Raw genomic sequence first — 20801 nt, 5'->3', positions numbered from 1 at the left:
CGGGAATTGAACCTGGGACCCCGGAGTGCTAACCACTGTGCTACCGTGCCGTCCAGTTGGAGGTGAACATGAGATTACTTGTTGGATTACTAATTGGGCGGGATTCTCCGATAATGGGACTCAGTGTTGACGCCATTGTAAATGCCAGAGCGTTTTCGACGGATCATCTGGCCACTAGGAGCAGCGATCCTCCAACCCACAGGGGGCCAGGATGGCACTGGAGCACTTCACGCAGCTCCAGCTGCCAATATGGGCCCCAGCATGGGTGGCGCGGGTCTGCGCTTGCATGCCACGGCCGTCGCGGGTCCGCGAATGCGCGTGAGTTCCCGTCTTCGCGCCAGCCCCCACTCAACATGGCGGAGCCCTACAGTGGCCCGGCACGGAGGAACATAAACCCCCCCCCCGGAATTAGCCCACCCGCCAATTGGTAGCTCCCAATCGCGGGCCTGGCAACCATGGAGGCCGCCCTCGTGGCCGGAACACCCCTCCCCCCGCAAGGACGGCCCCCGCAGCCAGAATGCCGAGGTCCTGCCGGGAGGACCACATGCGAATAACGGCGGCGGGACTCGGCCGAACCCGGCCCGTCGAGCGCGGAGAATTGCAGGGGGGGGGGCCGCGTTCATCGGCCCCTGACCGGCGCCATGGCAACCAAGCTGGCGCCATTGGCGCCAATTGTCCGATCGCCGGAGAATCGGCGGCCCGGCGGCGGAGGATTCACTCCTCCCCCGCCGGGTCGGAGAATCGCCGGGGGGCGGCATGAATCCCGTCCCCGCCGGCCGCCAAATTGTCCGGCACCGGAGATTCGGCGGGGGCTGGAATCGCGCCACGCCGGTCGGCGGGTCACCCCCGGCGATTCTCCGGCCCACAATGGACAGAAGTCCCGCTGGTTCTATACAGGTCCCTCCGGCGTAAATTGGACTAAGTCCCTTACCGGTGGGACATGGCTGCGCAGGCGGGCTCCGGGGTCCTGGGGGGGGCGCGGGCGATTTGGCCCCAGGGGGTGCCCCCACGGTGGCCTGGCCCGCGATCGGGGCCCACCGATCCGTGGGCAGGCCTGTGCCGTGGGGGCACTCTTTTCCTACGCGCCTGCCATGTCAGCCTCCGCCATGGCCGACGCGTAGGTGAACCCCCCTGGCCGGCGTGGGTCTGCGCATGTGCGTGGGGGTCAGCGGCTGCTGACGTCATCCCCGCGCATGTGCAGACCCACGCCGGCCAGCGGAGTCCCTTTGGCCCCAGCTGGCGCGGCGCCAAAGGCCATTCCACGGCAGCCGGCGGGGCGCCAACCACTCCTGGGCGGGCCCCCTAGAGGTGTGGAGGATTCCGCACCTTTGGGGCGACCCGACGCCGAAGTGGTTCACGCCACTCCGTCCCACCGAGGCGCCCCGCCCCACCGGGTACGGGAGAATCCCGTTCGATATCCTGCCCTGGGGACAGCACGGTAGCATAGTGGTTAGCATGGTTGCTTCACAGCTCAAGGGTCCCAGGTTCAATTCCTGGCTTGGGTCACTGTCTGTGTCTGTCTGCACGTTCTCCCCATGTCTGCGTGGGTTTCCTCCGGGTGCTCCGGTTTCCTCCCATAGTCCAAAGATGTGCAGGTTAGGTGGATTGTCCGTGCTAAATTGCCCTTCATGTCCAAAAAGGTTAAATGGGGGTTACTGGGTTACAGGGATAGGGTAGAGACGTGGGCTTCAGTAGGGTGCTCTTTGTAACGGCCGGTGCAGATTCGATGGGCCGAATGGCCTCCTTCTGCACTGTAAATTTTATGATTCTATATTTTAGTTTGTGATATGCTAAAGAAAAGTAAGATTTAAAAGGCGGAATTCTCCCAACCTGCCCGCAGCAGGTTTGGAGGCGAGCGGGGGCAGAGAATCTAGTGGGAGCAAAGTCCGAAACCCGCCAGCATAAAATCATGTAGCAATTGTCCCAGTGACAAGTTAATAGCAATTCAGTCTTCCTGTTGCTTGGTGGTGTGAGCACCATTTGTATCTCATGAATGCTCATGGAAACAGCTGCACATTGGCACCTCCTCAGGCCTTCCAATGTGTCTTGCCAGCAGGAAATTACTGAAACCCGACTGCTGAAGAGTGATGTACACAAGGCGATCCTCAGTTCACACACCAGTGTCTATCTGGATAGGATTGTACTGCAGGACTCATGCAACCGCCACAACAGATCCGAAGCTCCCCTCGGGATGGAGTGCAAGGTGAGGCTGGGTGGGGGGACTGACAAAGTCAAGGGATGCAATATGGACGGAAAGCTGTGCAAGGAGTGGGGCAGGTTGAGGGATCATGATAGCAGGCAGAGGGGCAACAGGTTGGATGAAAAAGACTGACAATGAAAGGCAGAGTGGTGACCATAGGGTGGGAGGCTGGACCCTGACAAGGCTGCATGAAAAACTCACAAACAAGGGGTGAGATGATACCATATTGTTTACTGAAAGAGAATGCATGAATACCCCAGATGCAGTGGGTCGAGGTCCAAGTGGGACATGGGTGCCTTGCAGTTGATGGATTCAGGGGCAGGGTAGTTGAATTGAGGAACAGACTGCTACATGAGGCTGCTAGCTTTTTCTCTCTTGGTTGCTGACACCTTGCAAGGCCTGGTGAAGGCATGTGGGCTGGAGTTGTAAATGAATGTGCAGAACTAGTATTTAAATCAGGTGACTCAGAATAACGCACCTGCACATGACAAATGAGGTTCCAAGCACAAAATCTGGCGTGAGATCCTACCATTCTGGCTAGCAGGAAAGATGTCACTGGAGGCATCCGCCTCTGCACTTAGGGTGCAATCGAACGGCCTTGATGCACCCGATTCAATGTAACGCAATGAGGCCAGACGTCGTTCGGAACGCTTCGCGAGATCGTCTTAGACCTCGCAAGACATTGCAATCTGGATCTTGCCCTCGCTGAGCGAGATCCAGATTAACATATTGAAGTGAGCCATTAGACTCATTTAAATATGTCGACGCCTGATTCTCCTATGGCCCAGGAACAATTGCCCGCGCCTGGGAGACCTTGCCATGGTGTCATTTAGCACTGGTCCACACAAATGTGGACCAGACATAACGGCACCTGGGAGGGTACTCAGGCCATTGGAGGCCCCTGGGTGGTCGGGCTCTGGGCAGAGTGGTACCCTGGCACGCTGGCTGCCACTTGTGCACCTTGGCACTGCCATCCTGGCACATCGGCAGTGCTAGACTGCCAGTGCCAAGGTGCAAGGTTGCCCGTACCAGGGCCCAGGGGCTTCCTGTCTTTATGAGGTGGGGTGTGACTGAAGGACCCCCTAAGCAGTATGTTGTGGAAGTGGTGGTTCCAGAAGCTGTGGTGGGGCTTCATTTGGGGCAGCATTTAAACATGGCACCTGATTGCTTCCTGCACTGCCGAGCGGAAATCATGTGGGTGTGAATTGGTGCAATTATTTATGAGCGGGACCCAGGGCCAAGGCTGTTGAGGGTGGGTGAGTAGGTAAGAACACCTTCAAACTTTTCGGGTTTTCTGGGGTCTGTACGACTGGACCTCAGATAGTAGCAGGGAATGACTTGGTGGCAAGTGCATAGACTGGGGATGTCCCCTCGGGAGCAGGTGCCTTGGCTGAGACCCCCATTGCTACGACACAATCATTTAAAGCCACCCGTAGCTGCAATGTTCAGGCTCCTGGTTGTTGTGACAGTATCCTACAAATGCTCTGAGGGCTTCTGGTCATGTGGCAACCCACCCAGCCCCCCAACCTCTGGAAACCCTCATACTCCAGCAGCATCATCAAGGGGGTGTGCATGGCCACCAGGTGTAGGCAATCCTCATTGCACCCTCAGAGGCCTGGCCTCACAGCAGAGGAAGTAGGGGTTTAGCAGAGTTCACCTTGCACCCTCAGAGGCCTGGCCTCACAGCAGAGGAAGTAGGGGTTTAGCAGAGTTCGCCCCAAAGAAAGGATGCATGCACCGTTGCCATTGGAACCCACCCTGGCATACAGCCCCTCTCAGAACAAAAGCCTCATCAGTGACACTATCAGCTAGCGCACCTCTGAGGATCACAAGATGTCTTCAAGCTCAGCCTGTCCACCGCATCCCTGATTTCATCCAAATCACCCACGGCCAGAAAACCTAACTAGCTCCCCGTCAGAACCTGTGTGTAAAACCCAGGCACCACAATACACTGCAGCTAAGATCCCTGAAAGCACGCACATGCCTCGCTCACCCCCATCTGTTAGACCTGCCAGCAAACCAGGCTCTTGGTGGAGACGACTGAATGCACAGAATGAATTTTTCCACCGCACAACCAGTTGCCACCCTCCTGGTGGGATAGCACGAGGCTCACCCAGCCAATCCAGTCTTCACAGTGGAGGACACAAATAACATGCCAGTGACTGATGGAAATGAGGATATGATTGGTGAGGACCTTGAGATGATTGTAATCACTAAGGAGGCAGTATTGGGCAAGCTAATGGGGCTAAAGGTAGACAAGTCTCCTGGCCCTGATGGGATGCATCCCAGAGTGTTAAAAGAGATGGCGAGGGAAATTGTAAACGCACTAGTGATAATTTATCAAAATTCACTAGACTCTGGGGTGGTCCCAGAGGATTGGAAAGTAGCAAACGTGACACCACTGTTTAAAAAAGGAGGTCGGCAGAAAGCGGGTAATTATAGGCCGGTAAGCTTAACTTCGGTTGTAGGGAAAATGCTGGAATCTATCATTAAGGAGGAAATAGCGGTACACCTGGAGGGAAATTGTCCCATTGGGCAGACGCAGCATGGGTTCACAAAGGGTAGGTCGTGTCTGACTAATTTGGTAGAATTTTTTGAGGACGTTACCAGTGCAGTAGATAACGGGGAGCCAAAGGATGTGGTATATCTGGATTTCCAGAAAGCTTTTGCCAAGGTGCCACACAAAAGGTTGCTGCATAAACTAAAGATGCATGGCATTGAGGGTAAAGTGGTAGCATGGGTAGAGGATTGGTTAACTAACAGAAAGCAGAGAGTGGGGATAAATGGGTGTTTCTCTGGTTGGCAACCTGTAACTAGTGGGGTCCCTCAAGGATCAGTGTTGGGCCCGCAGTTGTTCACAATTTACATAGACGATTTTGAGTTGGGGACCAAGTGCAATGTGTCAATGTTTGCAGCCGACACTAAGATGAGTGGTAAAGCAAAAAGGACAGAGGATACCGGAAGTCTGCAGAAGGATTTGGATAGGTTAGGTGAATGGGCTAGGGTCTGGCAGATGGAATTCAATGTTGCCAAGTGTGAGGCTATCCATTTTGGGAGGAATAACAGCAGAATGGATTATTATTTAAACGGTAAGATGTTAAAACATGCTGCTGTGCAGAGGGACCTGGGTGTGCTGGTGCACGAGTCGCAAAAAGTTGGTGTGCAGGTGCAACAGGTGATTAAGAAGGCTAATCGAGTTTTGTCTTTCATTGCTAGAGGGATGGAGTTCAAGACTTGGGAGGTTATACTGCAATTGTATAGGGTGTTGGTGAGGCCGCATCTGGAGTATTGTGTTCAGTTTTGGTCTCCTTACCTGAGAAAGGACATATTGGCACTGGAGGGAGTGCAGAGGAGATTCACTAGGTTGATCCCAGAGTTGAGGGGATTAGATTATGACGAGAGGTTGAGTAGACTGGGACTGTACTCATTGGAGTTTAGTAGGATGCGGGGGGATCTTATTGAGACATATAAAATTATGAAGGGAATAGATAGGATAGATGCGGGCAGGTTGTTTCCACTGGTCGGGGAAAGCAGAACTAGGGGGCATAGCCTCAAAATAAGGGGAGGTAGATTTAGGACGGAGTGTAGGGGGATCTTCTTCACCCAAAGGGTTGTGAATCTCTGGAATTCCTTGCCCAGTGAAGCAGTTGAGGCTCCTTCTTTAAACGTTTTTAAGAAAAAGATAGATGCCTTTCTAAAGAATAAAGGGATTCGGGGATATGTTGTACGGGCCGGAGAGTGGAGCTGAGTCCACAAAGATCAGCCATGATCTCATTAAATGGCGGAGCAGGCTCGAGGGGCCAGATGGCCTACTCCTGTTCTTAGTTCTTAATCCACCTACACTACACATCCTTGGGTTGTGGGATGAAATCCACGCAGACACGGGGAAATGTGTAAACTCCACACGGCCAGTGACCCAGGGCTGGGATTCGAATCCGGCTCCTCAGTGTCGTAGGCAACAATGCTAACCACTGCGCCACCGTGCCACCTGTCTCCAGGGATCTGTATGAGATCTCGCAAATGTCCACACACAGTTGTATCCACGCTGTAACAGATGCCCAATGCGCATTTCATCGGATTATATAAACGTCAATCTGTACGAGGCCAACAAGATGGGTGGACTGCAGGAATTGCCCCCATCGCTGGCATTCCCTAGGTCAAGGGGATGGTTGACGGCATGCATGTCACCCTCCGAGCACCGATTCGACAAGGAGTGCCCTTCAACAATAGGAAGGGCTTCCACTCCATGAATGGACAGTTGGTGTGTAGTAGATCTTTCACCTTCTTGCTATTGCATGCCGGTCCTCCTGGTGAGACTGGCAGCACTGACAGCCTCTGCCATCTCATTCTAGGCATTGTCGAGAATGGCGGGCTTGAGAATCCGCACCACCTCCTCTCCTCATTCGCATCCAGCATTCGGTTGATCTCCGACTCGCGAAACTTTGGAACAGGTTTTTTAGTTGCCATCCTCTTGGCAGGAATGATAACCTGTGGTGAGTGGAGCGCCTGAAAGCTGCTCAAGCTTGTCAGGTTATTGACGTAATTCCCGACCCCAGCGAATCAAATTCCAACGGGGCCGGTAATTGGTCTTCACGGTGGAAGACACCAGTGGGATGCCAGTGCTCCAGGAGAATCAGGGGGCAAAGGTGAGTGCAGTGGCCATCACTAAGGAGAAGGTTCTGGGGAAACTGAAAGGTCTGAAGGTGGATAAGTCACCTGGACCGATGGACTACACCACAGGGTCCTAAAAGGGATAGCTGAGGCGATTGTGGAGGCATTGGTGATCTTTCAGGAATCACTGGAGGCAGGAAGGATTTCAGAGGACTGAGAAGTGGCTAATGTAACACCACTGTTTAAGAAGGGAGGGAGGCAGAAGACGGGAAATTATAGGCCGGTTAACCTGACTTCTGTCATTGGTAAGATTTTAGAGTCCATCATTGAAGATGAGATTGCGGAGTACTTGGAAGTGCATGGTAAAATAGGACTAAGTCAGCATGGCTTTGTCAAAGGGAGGTCATGTCTGACAAATCTGTTCAGAGTTCTTTGAGGAGGTAACAAGGAAGTTGGACAAAGGTGAACCAGTGGACATGATTTATTTAGCTTTTCAGAAGGCCTTGGACAAGGTGCTGTAGAGGAGATTGTTAAATAAGTTAAGAGCCCATGGTGTTCAGGGTAAGATCCTGGCACGGATAGAGGATTGGCTGACTGGTAGAAGGTAGAACGAAAGTGGGGATAAAGGGGTCTTTTTCAGGATGGCAGCTGCTGACTAATGGTGTGCCTCAGAGTTCTATCCTGGGACCACAACTTTTCACAATATACATTAATGACCTGGAAGAAGGAACTGAAGGCACTGTTGCTAAGTTTGCAGATGATATAAAGATCTGGGGCGAAATTCTCCCCCAACGGCGGGATGTCCGCCGACTGGCGCCAAAGCCGGCGCCAATCAGACGGGCATCGCGCCGGCCCAAAGGTGCGGAAGGCTCCGCATCTTTGGCGGCCTAGCCCCAACATTGAGGGGCTAGGCCGACGCCGGAGGGATTTCCGCCCCGCCAGCTGGCGGAAATGGCGTTTGTTTCCCCGCCAGCTGGCGCGGAAATGCGGCGCATGCACGGGAGCGTCAGCGGCCGCTGTCAGTTTCTCAGCGCATGCGCGGGAGCGTCAGCGGCCGCTGTCAGTTTCCCGCGCATGCGCAGTGGGGAGAGTCTCTTCCGCCTCCGCCATGGTGGAGTCCGTAGAGGAGGCGGAAGGGAAAGAGTGCCCCCACGGCACAGGCCCGGCCGCGGATCGGTGGGCCCCGATCGCAGGCCAGGCCACCGTGGGGGCACCCCCCGGGGTCAGATCGCCCCGCGCCCCCCCTCAGGACCCCGGAGCCCGCCCACGCCGCCTGGTCCCGCCGGTAAATACCAGGTTTGATTTACGTCGGCGGGATAGGCAATTCCTGGGCGGGACTTCGGCCCATCTGGGCCGGAGAATCCAGCGGGGGGTCCCGCCAACCGGCGCGGCCAGATTCCCGCCCCCGCCCAATCTCCGGGAGCGGAGACTTCGGCGGGGGCGGGGGCGGGACTCACGGCGGCCAACGGCCATTCTCCGACCCGGCGGGGGGTCGGAGAATGACGCCCCTGTAGAGGGACAGGTAGTATTGAGGAAGCAAGGGGCCTGCAGAAGGATCTGGACAGACTAGGAGAGTGGGCAATGAAGTGGCAAATGAAATACAATGTGGAAAAGTGTGAGGTTATGCACTTTGGAAGGAGGAACTTAGGTCTAGACTAATTTCTAAATGGGGAAATGCTTAGGAAATCAGAAGCACAAAGGGATTTGGGAGTCCTTGTTCACGATTCTCTTAAGGTTAACATGCAGGTTCAATTGGCAGTTAAGAAGGCAAATGCAATGTCAAGAGGGCTAGAATACAAGACCAGGGCTGTACTTCTGAGGCTTTATGAGGCTCTGATCAGACCCCATTTGGGGTATTGTGAGCAGTTTTGGACCCCGTATCGAAGGAAGGATGTGCTGGCCTTGGAAAGGGTCCAAAGGAGGTTCACAACAATGATCCCTGGAATGAACAGCTTGTCGTATGAGGTACGGTTGAGGACTCTGGGTCTGTACTCGTTGGAGTTTAGAAGAATGAGGGGGGATTTTATTGGAACATACAGGATACTGAGAGGCCTGGATAGAGTGGATGTGAAAAGGATGTTTCCACTTGTTGGAAACACTAGAACTAGAGGACACCATCTCAGACTAAAGGGACGATCCTTTAAAACAGAGATGAGGAGGAATTTCTTCAGCCAGAGGGTGGTGAATCTGTGGAACTCTGCCGCAGAAGGCGGTGGAGGCCAAATCATTGAATGCCTTTAAGGCAGAGATAGATAGGTTCTTGATTAATAAAGGTATCAGGGGTTTTGGGGAGAAGGCAGGTGAATGAGGATGAGAAATCAGCCATGATTGAATGGCGGAGCAGACTTGATGGGTCGAGTGGCCTAATTCTGCTCCTATGTCTTATGGTTCGTGTGCTGACTCATTTGTATGACCTGAATTTCTTCTGGCCAGCGCTTCCCAGTTCCCACAATTCTACTCCATCGACAGCACCTTGGGCTAGATTCTCCGATTTGAAGACTAAGTGCTGACGTTGGTGCGGGAACAGTGGCGTTTTACGCCCGAAGAATCAGCGCAAAAGCTGCACCGATCCTCTGCCTGGTGGGGGGCTTTAGCTGCGTATACTGCCGGAGAATTGCCGGGTCCCAGGCAGCGCATGCACACGGCGGCGACATGCAGCAGCCACGCCGTGCAACATGCGCCAGTCGCGCCCGGACCCGGCCTGCCAAAAACATCCCCCTTTTGACCAGGCTCACCACCCCCAGACACCCCCCCACCAGTGCCCCCAGCCCCCGCCAAAGCCCCCCCTGCCCGCGTAATAGCTCCCACCCGACTGTGGCGGCGCTGGACTCAGTCCGCAGCCGCCACGCCGTGGTCACGAAAATAAATAGCATGAGTGACCCACGCCATCAGGAACTGGGTTCATCGGGGTCGGAGCATCGGAGAGGGCTTCAGGTGACATTTTGGCGCAAACGGGGATTCTCCGGCTGATTACCGAACACAGGGCGGGATTCTCTGATCCTGAAGCTGTCGTGTTTCTCGACGGCGTCAACATGGCCTCAGGATCAGCAATTCCAGCCCCTACAGGGGGCCTGCACGGCACTGGAGCGACCCTTGCCACTCCAGCTGCTGATCCTGGAATTACTTGGGCGCTGCGAGGTCTGCGCATGCGCAGTGACACCACTGCCAACACGCGTATGCGCAGTGCCACCACCGGCAACACGCGCATGCGCAGTGGCACCACCGCCAACACGCGCATGTGCAGTGGCTCCCTTATTCGCGCCTACCCGGCGGGGCGGGGGGGTCCCGGCGGCACGGAGTGGCGTGAACCACCCCGGCGTCGGGCCGCCCCAAAGGTGCAGAGTCCTTCGCACCTTCAGGGGCCAGGCCCGCCCCGGAGTGGTTGGCACCCCGCCGGCCAGCGGGAAAGGGGCTTGGCGCCACGCCAACCGGCGGCGAAGGGCCTCCGCCGGCACGAATCGGCGCATGCGCGGGAGCGCCAGCGTGTGCTGGTGTCATTCCCACGCTTGCGCAGAGGGATTCGCTTCCGCACCGGGAATGGCGGAAGACCACAGCCTCCGGTGCGGAACAGTAGAGTGCCCCCACGTCACAGGCCCGCCCGCGGATCGGTGGGCCCCGACCGCGGACCAGGCCACCGTGGGGCACCTCCTGGGGCCAGATCCCCCTGCAACCCCCCAAGAACCCCGGAGCCCGCCCGCGCCGTCAGGTCCCGTCGGTAAGGGACCTATTGTAATTTACGTCGGCAGGACTGGCAAAGAACGGGCGGGACTTCGGCCCATCGCGGGCTGGAGAATTCGGTCAGCCCCGGGGCCCATTGAGTCGCGCCGGACCCCGCCATTCTCCAAGGTGGGCGACGCGACTCACGCCTGGGCAATTTTGGGGGGGCGGGAGAATTAGGAGGACGGCGGGGGGCGGGATTCACGCCGACCCCCGGCGATTCTTCCACTCGGCGGGGTGTCGGAGAATCCCGTCCTTGATCTCTAGAACAGAGAATCCAGCCCCAACTCTTGCTTGTGCATCCAGGCTCAGGTTTTACTATGATTATTTGCTAGAGAGGCAAACAGAGGGTATCATGAAGTGTTTTCTAATCAGTGGATTACTTTAAACTGCCTTTGTTGTTGTTTTGTAAACAAACATAATTTTCACAAGGAAATATCATTCAAACAGCAACAAAATAAGAAGGTATCCTGTTTTTAGTGACATTTCTTGAGAAAGGAATGTTGGCCAGGTCACTGGGAGAATTCCCTACTCCATGCTTTGGTTAAGAAAATGGTCAAGACATATAACTTCTGGATTGTATATTTCATTAACTCACTCTTGTCTCTGAGAAATGCCTGAAGCAATGCTTTTTACTCACCACAGGAGATGATTCATAGGAAGTTCCCAAGCTCAGCCTTGAAGAAGATAAATAACAATTTTAATGTTCAAAACCATAAATGAACCACATTGAATCTCCTATAATGACAGCTGTGTTCAGTTGGACAGTAACGGAAACTGACCTTAATGGCAAATAACTTCTCTTGTTGCCCATGTGTATAAGTATGGAGCAATTGTATTCAATATATACTGAAGGAAAGTCCCTATTAGTGCAGATTGGGCAAACATTTAAGAATATACAAATTTCTCAACATGTACAGAATCCCACTGTGTTTGTGTTCACCAGCTGCATAAACTATTTGAAATTAAGTTTCAGGTTTTTCAAAAAATTCTGTGTGTTGTATGTGATGACAGTGGATTATTTTTATATCAATACTGGAGTTCTGCTGAATATGTGTAGAACTGTTTACTCTAACAGGAGGAAAGCAGGAATGTGCCATTGTTGGTTGCTGTGTTGGACTACATGCATTCCAAGGATATGAGCCAATGCTTCAGGGGTTGGTAACATTAGCTTCTTTTCTTATTTATTATTGGGGGCTTATCATGTGGTCTACAAAATGTTTGATTTCTAAGTAGGTTGGACTGAATCTAGTTGCAAAATATCCTGTTTTCCTTGGCTGCTTAGGTGGCTCCTGACTTTGACCGAGAGGGTTCACTGGTGACTTGTTCCTAAGAGGTGCATAAGAACAGCTTGAACTGACTATCTGTCCTTTCTACTGGGAAGACCATCATTTCCACCTCAGTTTTTATCTTTATCTTATAAAAGTGCCTCTCCTCACCCTCATTCACTATCGACTGACTGAGATCAGGAATCACTATGTATGGAACTGTGGCTGAACTAATCATGTTTAAAGCAACATGGTGTTGTTAATATAAAAGCACCTGCGTTCCAAATTACAAAAGATTGCTGCGTTTAAAAAATCCTCCTGTCGCCTCTCGTTCTTTTGCTGATCACCTTAAATCTCTGTCCTCTGGTTGCCAACCCTACTGGCACTGGAAGCTGATATTTTAAATTTACTCTATTAAACCTGTTCATAGTTTTGAACACTCAGTAAAATCTTCCCTTAAAAGAACAACCCCAGCTTCTCCAGTCTCCCATCTTTGGTGACCCTCAAGCCCAAACCCATCACCCTTGCCCAGCTATCACTCACCCTGGAGTTTCTCATTGGTCAGCCCACTGGCACACTGGAGCTGCTCCCATTCCTCTTGACCTGCTATCTGTCATCCTGTACCCTTCATCTATTATCCTTGACATGCCCTCTGTCTCCGTTGAGTGTCAGGACATCACCATTAACCTCCTGTGAATAACCTTTGATCTCCTCACAATAAAGCTTGACCTACCATCTGTAGACTTAGAATTTTCCTGTGTAGAGTAGCTTTCATAAGATTTCCACCTCTCTCTCTCTGCCAGCCATGCCCTGTTGTTCCCCTTTTACACTCACTGTCCAATCTCAGTGCGTCAATGCCTCCTCTCCCCTGGTTTAACAAAGTTCCACATACAAGAAAAGCAGCTCCTACTTGTCATGATATGCAGACATGCACATAATGAGATACAAACAGGCAGCTAATGAATACAGAGAACAGGACATAACCAATCAGCAGGCAGAACACTTGGGGGTGGTTTCTCACTATAAAAGGCACGAGGCACTCACACTCCGCCTCTTTCCACTGGTGACATCTACAGTGTGAGTCAGGGTGTACATATCATATAACTCCTACAGCACGTGGCTAAGAGCTAGTCTAGTTCAGTCAGACAGATTAATCACACTAAGTTAGCAGAGAGTCGAACTCACAGAGGATTGAGCTAACCGTGTGACAGGTTCAATAAATCATATTGAACTAACTTCAAGGTGTGGAGTATCTCTCAGGTAAAGCTGCATCCAGTTGCAGCCCGTGTTATCTTTCTGTGCTTAACACGACATGATACCAGGAGACTGCAATCCCTAGGTGATTTACCTGAATCTGTTCCGTGGCGACCAGCAAATGTATCCCGGCACCATGGAGAGGATTCAGGTTCCTCAACAGTTGCGGACCTCCGTCAATCTCAGTGCCAACTGGCGGACTTTCAAGCAAAGGTTTCTGCTGTGCATCGAAGCCTCAGACCTTGAGGGTGCGTCTGATACAAGGAAGATCGCGCTTCTCCTCTCAACTGCGGGGGATCAAGCCATCGAACTCTTCAACTCGCTGAACTTCACTGAAGGCCAGGACGAGATAAAGTTTCAGACCGTCCTGGACAAGTTTGATAGTCATTGTGAAGTGGACACCAATGAAATCTTCGAGCGCTATATGTTCAAACAACGCCTCCAAGGTAGAAATGAATCTTTCAACTCCTTCCTAACTAATCTCCGTCTACTAGCGCTGTCCTGTAACTTTGGTGATATTGCTGACTCCATGATCAGGGACCAGATCGTTTTTGGAGTTTACTCTGATCCTCTGAGAGAGCAGCTTTTAAAGATCAAGAATATGACCTTGCCAGTCGCGATTGAAACATGTACAGTGCATGAGCACGCCAGAAACCGTTATTCCCAATATAAATCGACTGAAAAGGAGAAACTTGCCTCCACAAGGCAGAGAGTGTGCAGGCCATTGCCTGATGCAGCGCCTCAGCCTTGATGAAAGCGGCCATTTCGCACGCTCTTCCCAGAGCCCCACGCATGCGCAATGCGACTGGGCCGATGAAGCGGCCGATCACCACTCTGCGCATGTGCGAACGTCTGCCGACCGCACTGCGCATGTGCGATGACGCACGGAGCGTAATGACGTCATGACGTGCCCGAACTGCGGCACCGCCCAGTTAAAGAAACACTGCCCCGCAAGAGGCAGGCGATGTTTAAATTGCGGAAAGCCTGGACACTATGCAGCCGTGTGCAGGTCTGCACCACCAGTCAAGGGCCAGTGCTCCCAATTCCAATGCAGACACGTTCGGAGTGTACAGCAAGGTTTACAGGATTCTGATCCTTGCAGTACAACGCACCCAGAGGATGACTGCCTGGAGTCCCCTTACCATGTGGGCATCATTACCACACGTGAGCATGCCTCACCAAAATCAACATGACATCTGCCCATCCTCACTGTGGACTCTGCGGATGAATGGCGTGCGGTGCTGCAAGTAAGTCAATGCTCAATCCAGTTTAAGCTGCACACAGGTGCGTCTGCCAATCTCCTTTCACAGGGGAATTTCAACCGCATCAAGAAGCTCCTTCCAGCAGCCTGCCAGCTCCTGGACTATAACGGCAATGCCATCACAGCACTGGGATCCTGCCATCTGCTCGTCTCCAACAAGAACAATCACGCACGGCTACGGTTTGAGATCGTCAAGCCAGACAGGGCCTCCCTGCTCAGCGCATGCAAGCAGCTACACCCTGTGCAGCGGGTCTACACAATGACCTCCCCCAACGTGGATCTTCAAGCCAGCATTGACGACATCCTTGCTCAGCATCCGGATGTGTTCGACGGGATGGGCACTCTGCCATATTGGTACAAGATCCTGTTACAGCCTGACGCCACGCCTGTGGTCCACGCACCACGCCGGTCCCGGCTCTACTGAAGGAGCACCTGAAGGCACAGCTCAAGGCTCTTCAGGACCAGGGCATCATCTCTAAAGTTACAGAACCGACTGACTGGGTCAGCTCAATGGTATGTGTGAAAAAGCCTTCGGTGGAGCTGCGCATCTGTATTGATCCCAAGGACCTCAACCTGAATATAATGCGGGAACACTACCCCATCCCGAAGTGGGAGGAACTCACAAGTGAGATGGCACTCGCCCGGTTTTTCACAAAGTTAGATGCATCACACGGGTTCTGGCAAATCCAGCTGGATGAGTCCAGCAGAAGGCTCTGCACCTTCAACACAACGTTTGGCAGGTACTGCTATAATTGTAAGCCGTTCGGCATTGTCGCGGCCTCGGAGATCTTCCATAGAATCATGGAGCAGATGATGGAGGGCATTGAAGGGGTTCGTGTGTATGTGGATGATTTTATCATATGGTCCATGATCCGCGAAGAGCACAATCTCGTCTCCAGCAGGTATTCCGCCGTGTCCATGCCAATGGCCTCAAGCTGAACAGAGCCAAGTGTTGCTTTGGCATGTCGTCACTTAAGTTCTTAGGTGACCAGATATCTCAATATGGTGTGCGCCCGGACGCAGACAAAGTCAAGGCCAGTGAAGCCATGAAGACCCCTGAAGACAAAAAGGCAGTACTGCGCTTTTTAGACATGGTAAACTTCTTGGGCAAGTTTATCCCAAACCTGGCCTCACACACCACGGCCCTCAGACACCTGGTAAAAAAATCTACTTCCTTTGAGTGGCAGGCAGCTCATCAAGCAGAGTGGTTGGAGCTGAAAGCCAAGCTCACCACTGCACCTGTATTGGCATTATTTGACCCTGACAGGGAAACAAAAATCTCGACAGATGCGAGCCAGGATGGCATCGGTGCGGTGTTGCTCCAGCGCGATGACACCTCATCCTGGGCACCGGCTGCCTACGCATCATGGGCAATGACACCCACCGAGCAGCGGTATGCCGAAATTGAAAAGCCTGCTTACTGGAATTATCAAGTTCCACGATTATGTCTACGGCCTGCCGACGTTCACTGTCGAGGCGGACCACAGGCCTCTGGTCCACATTATCCACAAGGACCTGAACGACATGACGCCCCGGCTGCAGCACATCCTCCTCAGATTCTGGAGTTATGACTTTGAACTCATTTACACACCTGGCAAAGAGCTCATTATTGCGAATGCCTTGTCCCGCTCCGTAACCTTGCCTGCTGACCCACCGGCATTCGTCCAGCAGATCGAATTACAGGTGCAGCTGTGGGCCAGATCACCTCCCGGTTCTGCAGAAGGTGCAGAAGCTCAGGGACCGGCAAAAGCAGAGCTATCATGCTCATGCCACTGATTTGCCTGTGCTACTCCCGGAGGATGCTGTTCGGATCAAGTTACCTGATGGAGGCTGGTCAGCTCCAGCTGTTGTTGTTTGACGGGCTGCTCCCCGATCGTATGTGGTGCATATGGCTGATGGCTCTGTTGTGCAGCGCAACAGACGGGCACTGCGCACAGTTGCCCGCCCACAACCTCACTCTTCATTGTTTCCATCCATTATTGTGCCACCTCCTGATACCTCGAACCACGAGGCCACCAGTCAGGCTTCAATCCCGCCTATCAAGGTGCTGTCGCCCCCACCACCACCTCTCCAGGGGTCGACCAGGATCAGACGCAAGCCCCAGAGACTGGACTTATGAACACTTGTTTTGTTTGCTATGTTCTGTTTTCGCACTTTAGACACCTGTTTTCACATGTACATATGTTCCCATCTGCTACTGTATGTAAATAAGTTAGTTTTTCGGCCTACACATGTAAATACTTTCACATAGGCCACGGAAAAACATTTCAAAAGGGGAGATGTCATGATATGCAAACATGCACATAATGAGATACAAACAGGCAGCTAATGAATACAGAGAATAGGACATAACCAATCAGCAGGCAGAACTTGGGGGTGGTTTCCCACTATAAAAGGCACGAGGCACTCACACTCCGCCGTTTTCCACTGGTGACATCTACAGTGTGAGTCAGGGTGTACATATCATATAACTCCAACAGCATGTGGTTAAGAGCTAGTCTAGTTCAATCAGACAGATTAATCACACTAAGTTAGCAGAGAGTCGAACTCACAAAGGATTGAGCTAACTGTGTGACAGGTTCAATAAATCATATTGAACTAACTTCAAGGTGTGGAGTATCTCTCAGGTAAAGCTGCATCAAGTTGCAGCCTGTGTTATCTTACTGTGCTTAACACGACACTACTCACTCCAAATTCACCATGATGACTGCCTCGCCTTCTGTAGGCCACCGCTAACCAGTCATGAATCTGAAAGCATGTGTTTTTCATTTGCTGCATTCTTAATTCCAAAAGTAGAATTTAATCTGTTGTTGTGTTTTAATGAGTATGCACAATATGATAATGTATTAAGATAAGTTTCACCATCGGGAAGCACAATCTGCCCTCAATCCAATGCCAGCTTAATCAACTTCCATCCTGCCATTGGAAAGTTGACATTTTGCTTTCTGCTCAGTTACAACCTGTTTAGTTTCCCACTCCCAGAAGTTCCACAAAATTCTGCCCCACATATCTCACTATAGATTTCTCTCATTTAGATGGTGGATGAATTGCAAGGACATTTAAAATGAGTTTATTTCATATCCAGTTCTCTTACTTTGGCTTTGAGCCACATCTGCTTTGCGATGTTAAAAGTGCTATATCAATGCAAGTTGTTTTCATTCACACGGAATATTCTAGTTTGAATAAGGATGTGAGGGAAAGAGACTTGGAAGGTTACTCTTATAAAGTTAGATGAGGAAAATGACCTAAATGGCTTGTTATCATAGAAAATCAAAGAGCTGTTACGGCACAGAAGGAGACCATTTAGTCTTTCATTTCCACATTGGCTCTCTGCAGGAGCTACTCAACTAGTCCCACTCTCCCAACATCTCTCCATAGCGTGTACTTCTTTTTTCTGGGCGGCACGGTTGTAGCACTGTGGTTAGCACTGTTGCTTCACAGCGGCAGGGTCCTAAGTTCGATTTCCGCTTGGGTCACTGTCTGTGTGGAGTCTGCACTTTCTCCCCGTGTCTGGGTGCATTTCCTCCGGGTGCTCCGGTTTCCTCCCACAAGTTCCAAAAGACGTGCTTGTTAGGTGCATTAGACATTCTGAATTCTCCCTCTGTGTACTCGAACAGGTGCCGGAATGTGGCGACTAGGGGATTTTCCCAGTAACTTCATTGCAGTGTTAATGTAAACCTACTTGTGACACTAATAAAGATTATTATTATAAATTATCCAATCCCCTTTTGAAAGCCATGATTGAATCTTCCTTCCGTCACAGTGCATTTGAGATCCCAACATCATTGGGTAAAAATGTTTTTCATAATTTCACCTGTGGTTCTTTTGCCAATCGTCTTCTGCTTCTCGACCATTTTACTGAAGGAAACAGTTTCTCTCTATACTCAGTCCAGATTAATTTTCAACACTCTATCAAATCTCTTCTCAGACTCATATTTAAAGGCAACAGCCCCAGCTTCACTGATCTCTCCTCATAAATGAAGTCTCTCACTCTCAGAATCATTCTCATAAATTGTTTCTGCAGCCTCTCCAATGCCTTCATAACCTTCCTGATGCACGGTATCCAGGGATAAAATTTTCAGGGCCCGTCAGCAGCAAGGTGTTTTGTTGGGCATGGAAAATTGCTATGGCAGGAGGCCAAATGTCAGTTTATAGACTATTTATATTGAAATCTATCATGTATAAAAGTCCTACCTGGTTTGCTGTAGTCAGGTGACTTTTGCCATGTGGCACTGACTGGAAGCAGTTATGTTACATTCACTCCTAATAAAGACAGAGTACAAGAAGCACTGTACTAATTGAGCTCACAACATGGTGTCAGAAGTGGAGCTGAGATTGAGTTGAAGAGCTGTAGAGAAGCACAGCTACTGATGTGTTGGGTGCTCTGGATCCGTTGAACATACTTGGAAACTGTTGAACATACTTTCACTGTGGGTTAACACGATGTTAGATTGAACTAAAGACCTATGCCTGTCCTAACCAGTCTATGCACTCAGCACATGGTGAACATCTGTGCTGTAAGCTGTAAGCTCTGTCCTTCTGAGAAGCTGCATCCCGAATGAGCGGGAACTCTGATGCCCTTTGTCTACATAGTGAGTGTGCTCTAACTGGTGATTGGCTGCGGTGTTGTGTGTGTTGATTGGTCTTGCTGTGTGTCCATCAGTGTGTCTGCACCATGATATACTGGTGTATATTATGACATCCCCCCTTTTAGAAAGAAATGTATGTGTGTGGCAATAAATAATGTGTGGTGAGAATGTTCCTAACTACGTGTGGGATGCGAAGACATATTTCCAGGACTACGTACATGAGAACTAAGCTATTTACATGCGAAGGTGCCTGGTGCAGAGAAGCAGTATGCAACAAGAGTAACGAGATCAACACTATATACAAACCAGGGAAACAATCAAACAAAGCAACAAAACAATTCAGAGAGTCCATAAGTTCAAAAAGTTCATAAATTTAGTCTCTGAGGTGGGCGACGAATTCTGGTTGACCGCCTCAAGGGTGGGTCGAGAGCCACCGGTTCAGGAGCAAGCTGGACTGCGTCAAAGTCAGGGGAAGGCAGAGTGACAAAGAGCTCTGCATAGTCCATGGCAGGGTCAGCAGGAGGGCGAGGCGACACTGGAGGATCACATGGCAAGCGTGGAATGAGACGAAGGGCGCGTCGATTGCGGTGCAGAATAGAGCCATCCGGTAGACGAACCAGGAACGAGCAGGGGTCACCTGCCGAAGGACAACAGCGGTTGTAGACCAGCCACCATCCGGAAGATGGACGCGGACGTTGTCATCTGAAGCCAGAGCAGGGAGATCAGCTGCACGGGAGTCATGGGCCGCCTTGTGCTGTGCATGAGACAGCTGCATCCAGTGAAGGACAGGAATGTGGTCGAGGTCTGGGATATGGATGGACGGCACCGTCGTCCTAAGGGTGCGACTCATGAGTAACTGGGCTGGTGACAGGCCAGTGGACAGTGGGGCGGAGCGATAGGCCAGCAAGGCAAGGTAGAAATCAGACCCAGCATCGGCAACCTTGCATAAGAGCCATTTGACGATATGTACTCCCTTCTCTGTTTTGCCGTTGGATTGGGGGTACAGGGGACTGGACGTCACATGGGCAAAATTGTACCGCCTGGCAAAGTTGGACCATTCTTCGCTGGCGAAGCAGGGGCCATTGTCCGACATAACCGTGAGCGGGATGCCGTGTCGAGCAAAGGTTTCTTTACATGCACGAATGACTGCAGAAGAGGTGAGGTCGTGCAACCGTATCACCTCCGGGTAATTTGAAAAGTAGTCTATGATCAGGACATAGTCTCTACCCAGCGCGTGGAACAGGTCCATGCCCACCTTGGTCCATGGTGACATGACCAACTCATGGGGCTGCAGGGTCTCAGATGGTTGGGCCGGCTGGATGCGCTGACAAGTGGGGCAGTTGAGCACTGTGTTGGCTATGTCCTCATTAATGCCGGGCCAGTACACTGCCTCTCGGGCCCGTCGGAGGCACTTGTCCACGCCAAGGTGGCCCTCGTGTAGTTGTTCCAGGACAAGCTGGCGCATGCTATGGGGGATAACAATACGGTCCAGTTTTAGAAGGACCCCGTCTACTACCGCCAGATCATCTCTGACATAGAATTGAGGGCATTGGCCCTTGAGCCACCTGTCCGTTAGGTGGCCATGACATGCAAGGGGTCAGACGCCGTCTCGTGGCGAATTTGGACAAGGCGTTCATCCGAGGCAGGTAGATTGGAGGCCGCGAATGCCATATGGGCGTCAACCTGGCAGACAAATCCCGCTGGGTCACATGGAGTGTTGACTACCCTGGAGAGAGCGTCAGCAATGATGAGGTCTTTGCCTGGGGTGTATACCAGCTGGAAGTCATATCGCCGGAGCTTGAGAAGAATACGCTGGAGGCGAGGCGTCATGTCGTTCAAGTCTTTCTGTATTATATTGACCAGCGGGCGATGGTCGGTCTCGACGGTGAATTGAGGAAGTC

This window comes from Scyliorhinus torazame, chromosome 22 (assembly GCF_047496885.1).
Source record: "Scyliorhinus torazame isolate Kashiwa2021f chromosome 22, sScyTor2.1, whole genome shotgun sequence".
NCBI lineage: Eukaryota > Metazoa > Chordata > Chondrichthyes > Carcharhiniformes > Scyliorhinidae > Scyliorhinus > Scyliorhinus torazame.
The sequence above is the reverse complement of the archived record's forward strand: the minus strand, read 5'-3'. Positions refer to the sequence as shown.